The 9,144-nt window shown below is 59.5% G+C and overlaps 1 pseudogene; it reads right to left on the reverse strand.

Annotated features, from left to right (window-relative positions):
• Window positions 1-4,252: 4,252 nt before the first annotated feature.
• Window positions 4,253-5,633, reverse strand: LOC105819991 (annotated as a pseudogene).
• Window positions 5,634-9,144: the final 3,511 nt, after the last annotated feature.

Consider the following 9,144-nt stretch of genomic DNA (forward strand, 5'->3'; position numbering starts at 1 on the left):
GAAGAGACCCCCAGAGCACGGACGGGAGGTCCGGGCTGCCTCTGGTGAATAACCGTGGGGTGTGGCCGTGGGGTTGGGCAGGGCATGCGGGGGCCGGGCAGAGGGCAGCCTCAGAGCGGGTGCAAGCAGGTGCAGAGGGGGAGGGTCTGGCTGCATTTCCCGGGTGGGCCCCGGGTCTCTGCGACCCCCTTCAGCTTCCAACCCCCAGACCTGGGACACGCGAGGCTCACCCCAGGTGTCCCATTCACCCTCAGGGTACAAGCTGGGTCCAGCTTGGTTTTCCAGATGCCAATCCAGGTCCGTGGTCAGGAAGCTCAGGGCCCCTCTGCCCCCAGCACCCCACCCCGAGAGTCCCCCAGGGAGAGCAGTCAGAGGGCCTGCCACCCCCGGCCAAAGCAGAGGCCACACCCGGTGGCAGGGCACCCAGCACCCCGGGGGGCCCGCCTCCCACGGCAGGTCCCTGTGCTGCGGCTCAGCCCCAGACCCCGCGAGCCCTGTGGGCGCTGCAGGCCAGCCCAGTCGGGGCAGGCAGAAGCCACTGTTCCTTCCTGTAAGTGAGTTCCCCACGCTGTGGGGTGAGAGTTCACCCTGCCGGGCCTACTGAGTGGTTCCAAAGAGGCCTGAGCTTTGCCTGGGCGCCCTGCCCCTTCCTCGGCGAGTCTCGTGTGGGAGCCGCGGCCGGCAGAGCAGCTCAGTGCCCGCAGAGTCACCCACTCCCGCCTGCAGCCTGGCCGGCGTCTTCCCAACCCTCCTCCAGCCAGAGTGGGGCGGGGGCCTGGGAGCTCCAGGGACGGAATTCCCTGGATCCACCCCACTCCCTGGCAAGACACTCGCACAGGAGGCCCCCACAGCACAGGCTTCCTCAGCGCCTCAAATCACCCGCTTCCCCTTCCTCCTGCCTAACAGGCCCTGCGATGTCTCAGCACAGTGGCTGCGTCAGCAGAGGGCATATGACCCCACCGGTCTCATCTTGGGCAACTCAGGACTTTTGTTTGATGGTTGGGGGAGGGGAAGATCTCCCTGCTTCTGGGGAAGCGTGTGGCAGGCAGTGCGGATGACAAGACTGGCGCAGTTGCCTGAGGATGACGGCAGCATGCAGAGCGGGCAGAACACAGAGAATCCCTGGGAATTCCAGGGAGATGGAGCCAGAGCCCTGATCAAGCCTCTCCTGAAGCTGGCCTCCAAATCATTTCGTGTGTGATCCATTTGTCCTTCCAGCCAATTTGAGTTGAACTCCAACAACTTACAACCAAAACATCTTCACTGATACTCCGTTTTCAAATGGCAGAATTGTTGGTGACGGCAGGAGCATAAACCCACACCGGGGCAGTGCATGTGGACCGCAGCCTGCTCCAGGTGAACACAAGTCACCTCCCTCTGGGGCAGACTGAGAAGGGCACCCTCGCCAGGCCCATCTCTGCATGCCATGTGCTGGAGGCCATGTCGGCTCAGCCTCTGTCGGCTGCCACTTGCGTGAATTTATGGTAGCCCGTGACATCCGCCATGATCCTTCTGGGTTTCGTGGGACTCGTGCCCATGAGTTGAACAGAGATACGTGGGCACCACCACCCTGTGTCTTGAATCCTGTGAGTCTCTGTCCCCTTGAGTGTGCGCCGGACTTGCCACCGATGAGCAGAAGGTGGCCGCCACTTTCCAGGCAAGGCGACACCGAGACTGTGCTTCCGTCTTGTTCACTCATGCTTTCTCTCTCTCCCTCTCTCCCTCTCTCCCTCTGTGTCTCTGTCTCTCTTGCTCAGGCTCTGGGCAGAGCCACTGCCCGGCCGTGGGCTGCCCTGTGCAGAGGCTGCCATGACAGGGGACGGGTGTCTCCAGCCAGTAGCCAGCAACGCCCCGAGGCTTGCAACCAGAGGGTGGGCTTGGAAGGGGACCCCCCACCGCTGGGCCTTGAGACGCCCTCAGCGCGGCCGACACCTTGACCACAGCCTGCAGAGGACGCTGAGCGGAGGCCCGGACTCCCGGGCCACAGAAGTCGGGGCGGGGGGGCAGATGTCCGCTGTTGCACGGCGCTCAGTGTCGGGGCACTTGCTGCGCAGCAGTAGACGGCCAATGCCCATCCCGAGGACACCAAGCGCTGGCCTCCTGTGAGTCTGGGCTCCCTGCGGGCCACACCTGTCTAGCTGCCTACTGTGTGGCCACACCCACCCTGCCACCGCCGTTCTGCGGTCCTGTCACCCCACAGACGCACTAGAGCCGGTTCCGGGGCAGGATCTCGTACGGCTAGCCTGGTCTCAGGAGCACCCCGAGCTTCCCGCCGATGCCGGCGGTCCCCACAGCACGTTCTCAGCGCCTGGTGACCTCCCAGCGAAGCTCCTCCACCGCGGGTCCTCCGGTCTCGCAAAGCCGCGCAGCCCCGGCACCCCGCCCCTCCCTTGGTACTCTGCCCAGGTGGCTTGTTCCCCACGGGCCGTTGTCACCCCAAGCTTCAGGGAGCCCGTCTGGCAGCGTATTAGGACTGACTCTGGGTGTCCGCAGCAGGAATTGGAAAGCGCCCTTACATCGCTGAACTCCCACCCAGCCTCCTTCCGCCCTCCCCTCCGGCGCTCTCCACGCCTGTTTCCACCGTTCCGTGTCCCGCCGGCCGTGGCTGTGTGGCTGTGTCCGCTGGGGCGAGGCGGGGCACCCCTGCAGGAGGACACCGGCCTCAGGTGAGATTTGTGAGGTCCTGGCGACAGGAGGCTGGTCCCTCGTGAGGGCCGCGGGCGCCAGCAGGTAAAGAGGGAGCAGAGTTCAGGGGTGTCGGGAGTTTCCACCCAAATACCCCCCCCCCCCAGGCACAGCAGCTCCCTCTGCCGCCAGGGGCCCGACCCCGGCGTGGAGACAGCCTAAGGCAGGAACTGTGTCTCCCTCGGGTGCCACAGCCCTGTGATCCAATCTTGGGCCTGACTGAGGGCTCAGTCTGCCCTCTGGCTTTAAGAAATGCTCTCGTTAAATGCTGCACGAGGCCGTGTTAGTTCCCCGCCCAAACCAGGTGCCACGGACTGGCCCTTAAACAACTGAGTTTATCGTCTACAGTCCTGGGGGCTGGAAGTCCGGGATCCAGGCGTGGGCAGGACTGGTGTCTTCCAAGGCCGCCTGTAGACGGCCATCTTGTCCCCGTGTCCTCACAGGGTCACCCCTTTGTGAGTGTCTGTGTCCTCAGCTCCCCTTCCTGTAAGGAACAACCGATCAGGCCCCCTAGATGACCTCGTTTTAACTTAGTGACCTCTTTTTTCTTTTTGCTCTTTATGTAGTATATATTTATTATTATTATTATTTTTTTTTTTTTTTGAGACAGAGTCTCGCTTTGTTGCCCTGGCTAGAGTGAGTGCGTGGCGTCAGCCTAGCTCACAGCAACCTCAAACTCCTGGGCTCAAGCGATCCTCCTGCCTCAGCCTCCCAAGTAGCTGGGACTACAGGCATGCGCCACCATGCCCGGCTAATTTTTTCTATATATTTTTAGTTGTCTGATTAATTTCTTTCTATTTTTAGTAGAGACGGGGTCTCGCTCTTGCTCAGGCTGGTCTTGAACTCCTGACCTTGAGTGATCCACCCACCTTGGCCTCCCCCGAGTGCTAGGATTACAGGCATGAGCCACCGCGCCCAGCCCAGTATATGTTTATTAGTTTGTACTAGTACATTCTCATATTCCAAAGGCCATTTTGATATTTGAGTCATCTGAAATAACACAAACTATACATTCCAAAAAAAATCTTAATTTGGAGGCCAGGTGTGGTGGCTCACGCCTGTAATCCCAGCACTCTGGGAGGCCGAGATGGGAGGATCACTTGAGCTTAGGAGTTCGAGACCAGCCTGAGCAAGAGTAAGACCCCCCCGTCTCTACCAAAAACAGAAAAAATTAGCCAGGCATGGTGGTGCATGCCTGTAGTCCCAGCTACTTGGGAGGCTGAGGCAGGAGGATCGCTTGAGCCTAGGACTTGGAGGTTGCTGTGAGCTAGGCTGACGCCACGGCACTCCAGCCTGGGTGACAGAGCAAGGCTCTGTCTCAAGAAAAAAGAAAAAATCTTCATTTGGATAACAACAAAAGAAGACAAGCCAAACGACAAAAACTTTTCCTTTCTAACAGGTGGACATTGAAGTGGACCTAATTCGGTTTTCATTTTAAAATCTTCCAAAAACAAAGGCGGTTCAAAACCTAATTAAAATGACGAAAACGTTTGCTCAGTAAACTGGTCTCCGGCACCACTTTCTGCTGTTTCGAGCGGGGCCTTGTCTGTTTCTGCGCTTGCGGCTCTCACGGTCGGCCACACCGTTCGTGTCTCGTGGCCGTCACCGCGGAACTTCCTCTTCTTGCCCTGAAACTGCACTTCTGCTTCCGCTTCCGCTTCCGCAGAGCCAGGCTGGGCGGCTGCGCCCCGCCCCCTCCCTTTAAATCTGTGACCTCTGACCTCCTTTGGTTAGAGATTCTCATTGGTCTTCTGTGAGGTTTCTCAGTGCCAGTCACTTCTTTGCTCCTTAACTGTAGGTCACTGTACGTTCCCTTGGACAGGATTAGCCCCTCGCTTGCGCCGCTGACAAAGTCCATCCGTTGTTTTCACCATGACTTGAGAACAGGACGTGAAAATCTCCACAGTCTCATCATCTAAGTCACCCCGAAATCTCGGCAAGCATCCAGCCTTTTCTTCTAGAGATTCCATTTCAGCATCTTTGTCCAACTTTTGTTTTTCTTCTTGCTCTTGTTAAGCTCTTAATTTAGCTTCCACTTTATTTTGTTTTCTTTCTCCATTTTTTTTTGCAAAGTAATCTTCCTTGAAAAGTATTAGCAGGTCCATGTCTTTGTACAAAATTTTTGTTTTTGGAGACAGAGTCTCGCTCTGCTGCCCTAGCTAGAGTGTTGTGGCATCAGCCTAGCTCACAGCAACCTCCAACTCCTGGGCTTAGGCGAGCCTTCTGCCTCAGCCTCCCGAGGAGCTGGGACTACAGGTTCGAGCCACCAAGCCCAGCTAAGTTTTATATTGTTAGTAGAGACGAGGGTCTCGCTCTTGCTGAGGCTGGTCTCCAACTCCTGACCTTAAGCAATCCTCCCGCCTCGGCCTCCCAGAGTGCTGGGATTACAGGTGTGAGCCACCGTGCCCAGCCCGTGTGTTTGTACTTCTGGCCAGGGGTCTCTATGGACGTCTCGGCAGACTCGGTGCCATCAGACACAGCAAATACTGGTCCCTTACATGCTGTGAGCAATGTTCTTCTTGTCTGCATATTTAGGGCTTGACCTTTATCTTCTACCCATTCTTTTATGTCATCAAGGGTTGCATCGTGGGGAAGCCTTTACCATAAACAGATCTGCTTTTATATCATTTTTATGCTCATCAGTCAGTTCACGGAGGGGTTGGCTTGGAGACCTTCTGATCTTAGTTTTATCTTCACTGATTTCCATGAGTTCTGCCTTGGATTTGCTCCACACTCCCACGATTAAAGTCTACTGTGAGACAATTTAACCTGTTGAATTTTATGATCATCTCCAAAAGCACCCAGCCTTCATCCAATTTGATCTGTTCCTTTAAAAATTTGTCCCATGGCAAATTGAAGTCTCCAAAATAATACTCTATTTGACGACAGACTTTGGCCTCCAGAGCAGCCATTTTTTCATTGTTACCACTTTCAGCCTCTGTGGCCATCTGTGAGGCCCTCCCAGCGCCACCAGCTGGCCTAGCTGCTCAAAGATGGAGGCTGTCCTTAACCACTTCTTTGAAGGACCTATCACCACGTACAGACACTTCTAAAGGACTGAGGGTTAAGGCTTCGACATACACTTATTTTTTTAGAGACGGGGTCTCTCTCTGTCGCCCAGGCTGGAGCGCAGTGGTGCCATCACAGCTCACTGCAGCCTCACACTCCTGGGCTCGAGTCATCCTCCCGCCTCAGCCTCCTGAGTAACCAGCACTACGGGTGTACGCACCGCCACACCGGGCTAATTTTTAAATTTTTTTGTTGAGACAGGGTCTTGCTACGTTGCCCAGGCTAGTCTCCAATTCCTGGCCTCAAGTGATCCTCCTGCCTTGGGATTACAGGCATGAGCCACAGCTCTGGGCCAACATACAAGTTTTGAGGGGACACATGCAGCGTATGCCAGGGGCCTCTGGGTCCCGCCACAGGCCCCGCTGTGCAGGGGCTTTCTGCCTTCTGGGCAGCCGACGCCTAATCCTTAGGTAACCGTCGTCCCCATGTCCCTCAAACGCAGGAGACACAGCTTGGCCAGTGAGTCCCTGTCCAGCCGTGCCCCTGGCCGGTCCACCCCTGGCGAGCCGCACCTGGCCAGCAGCCCCCAAGGGGGCAGCGGGTGGGGAAACGCCCCCGACGAGGGCGGGCGCGGTGGGCAGAGCCCGGGGAGGAGAACGGTCCACGGGAGCACGAGGCTCTGCCCAGTCCGGGCTCCTTCCAGGGCTCCCTGCAGGACCCTCCCGGCTTCCCGGCCACTCCCTCCCTTCTCCACGTCCCCTCCCAATGACCCGGCTCCAGCCACACAGAAGGAACAGCAGAACAGCAGTGTCTGTCCTCAAGGCCCCCTCCCCCTGGGCTGGCTCAGCCTGTGGCACCCCGGACCTGCCCCGGCCACCTGCCTCCCATACAGCCCTGAAGACCCAGGTGGGGGGGCCAGGGCTTGTCCGCCCCGCAGCCCTGAGCTGCCTGGGGAAGCAGTGGGTGCTGCGCCCTCCCTGCCACCTGCCCCCCCCACTCGGATGACGGCCAGAGCCCAGTCCCATCCAGGCTGGTGGCCCTGGGGCCCCTTCCTGCTGACTCTGCCTCCCTGTAAGTGGGCTGATTTGATCTGGCCGTGACGCATGGCAGCTAATGTGACTCTGCAGGGCCTGAGGACCTAGACGATGGCTTGGGGCGAGAGACGGCTGGCTAGGCAGAGGCTGGGGCACAGGCGCCCCTCACACGCTCCCCCTTCGCAGGAGGTTGGGGTCACCCAGGGAGCAGATGGGTGGCCGTGGGAGGGGGACTGCATTTCCCGGGGAGCAGCCCTGTTTCCTGCAAGCTGGGGCCAGGCTGCGCAGCACATCCCGGCCTTGCCCTGGGACCCGGCTCCAGGGGGTGAGGGTGACCCTGGTCAAGCCACTTCACCCCCAGGGCCTCGGGCGCCTCACCTGTAAAACGGGGTGGGGACCTGGACTTCCGCCGGGACTGGCCTCTGGGCACGGTGTCCGCTCTGGTCGAGCACGCAGGCTCTGGCCCCAACTACGCCCACCTGAACTGAGGGTTCTTGGGCAAACTTGACTTTTTCAATTTCTCTGTGCCTCAGTTTACTTTCCCCGAAACGGGCCTGATTGGCCTCTGGCCACCCACTTGTAGAAGGATTGCAGGAAGACTAGTGGGAGGGGCTGGCCACGGCCTGGCCGCAGGGGGGCTGGGTGGACACCGGGGGTCCTCGCCTGAGACCCCGTGGGCTGATGCTCCGGGAGCGGCAGTGGGCAGGGTCAGGCCCTGGGAGCCCCAGATGCTGCCTGGCTTGGGGCCACAGTCTCAGGGCCTGGCTCTCCCGCTCGGGACCCGGACACACTGAGCACCCCGCCACCCCACCTGCCCTCTGCGGTGGGGCATGAGCATGTACCGGGCACCCGGGCCTCGGTGGCACCAAAGCCTCAGCGACCTGGGAGGGGAGCGGCCTTGGTGGCTGCGGGCAGGAAGGGGTCGGGCGGGGGCTGGGGGAGCCCCGAGGGGCCAAGGCTGTCAGGGAGGATGGGCTGGGGGCGGGCAGGGCCGGTGGGGGCAACAAGGAAACAAACTCAGGAGGGGGCTGCAGGGGCCGGTCGGGTTGAGCCGGAAAGGGCGGCAGGGAGGGCGAGCGGGAAGGAGCGGGGCCGGGAGGACCCAGGGGCCAAACTGCCCCCTCCGGTTGCTGCAGGCTGGCGAGTTCTGGGACACCGGCTGCGCCCTCTGGGCAGGCCAAGGAAGGCAGCGTGAGGACGCAGGGTTCTGTCCTGGGGCCTCCGAGGCCGCCTCCCCCGTCCCTGCACGGACCTGCACCGCTGGGCGTCCTCCCTGCTCTGCCCAGGTGTGCGGGGTGGGCCGTGGACAGAAGCACCGTCCCCAGCCAGCCCTGGAGGCGTCCACGCTGCCCCCACACTGCCAGCCAGTCTCGGGGGGGCCCTGCAGGGGCCGAGCACCCAGGGGCTTCCACAAACACCCAGACATACACACACACACAGAGACACACAGAGACACACAGAGACACACAGAGACACACGCAGAGACACACACAGAGACACATACAGAGACACACAGAGACACAGAGACACACGCAGAGACACACACAGAGGCACACACGGACACACAGAGACACGCAGAGACACACACAGAGACACACGCAGAGACACACACACACAGAGACACTCCAAGATGTACACAGAGACACACACATAGATAAGCACACACACAGGGACACAGAGACTCACAGAGACACACAGAGAGACACAGATACGCACACACAGAGACATAGAGACACAGATAGAGATACAGACCCACAGAGACACACAGAGACACACAGAGACATGCACACAGACACACACACAATCACAAACACAGACATGCACATATACAGACTGAGCATGCTCTGCCAGAACAAGCCACCATCCCCAGATATGGGACGGCCCCATCCCTTCCAGGTGGGGGGAGGAGCAGGCCCCCTCAGCCTGAGGGTCAGACCTGGGTCAGGCCAGGTGCCCGGGGCTGGTTGCACAACAGAAGAGCCCAGATGGGAAGGAAGGTTCCCCTAGGGAGGCTGCAAATCTCTGCCTCCAGCTACGGGAACTGGCTTTGGCCGGGAAAGTAGAGCGTGTGGGCCTGGCCACCCGGCAGGTTGGGACCTCTGCCCAGGCCCGGTCTGGCTGCAAGGTCTACCCCATCAGGAGTGACCCAGAGCCCCTGAGTGGCTCACGCCTGTGATCCCAGCACTCTGGGAGGCCGAGGCAGGAGGATCACTTGAGACCTGGAGTTTGAGACCAGCCTGAGCAAGAGTGAGACCTCGTTTCTACAAAAAATACAAATATTAGCTGTGCATGGTGGTGCATACCTGTAGTCTCAGCTACTCGGGAGGCTGGGGCAGGAGGATCGCTTGAGCCCAGGAGGCTGAAGTGAGCTGTGATGATGCCACTGCACTCCAGCCAGGATTGCGAGGGAGACGCT

The sequence above is a fragment of the Propithecus coquereli genome, unplaced genomic scaffold (genome assembly GCF_000956105.1).
Source record: "Propithecus coquereli isolate 6110/MARCELLA unplaced genomic scaffold, Pcoq_1.0 Scaffold501, whole genome shotgun sequence".
Taxonomy (NCBI): domain Eukaryota; kingdom Metazoa; phylum Chordata; class Mammalia; order Primates; family Indriidae; genus Propithecus; species Propithecus coquereli.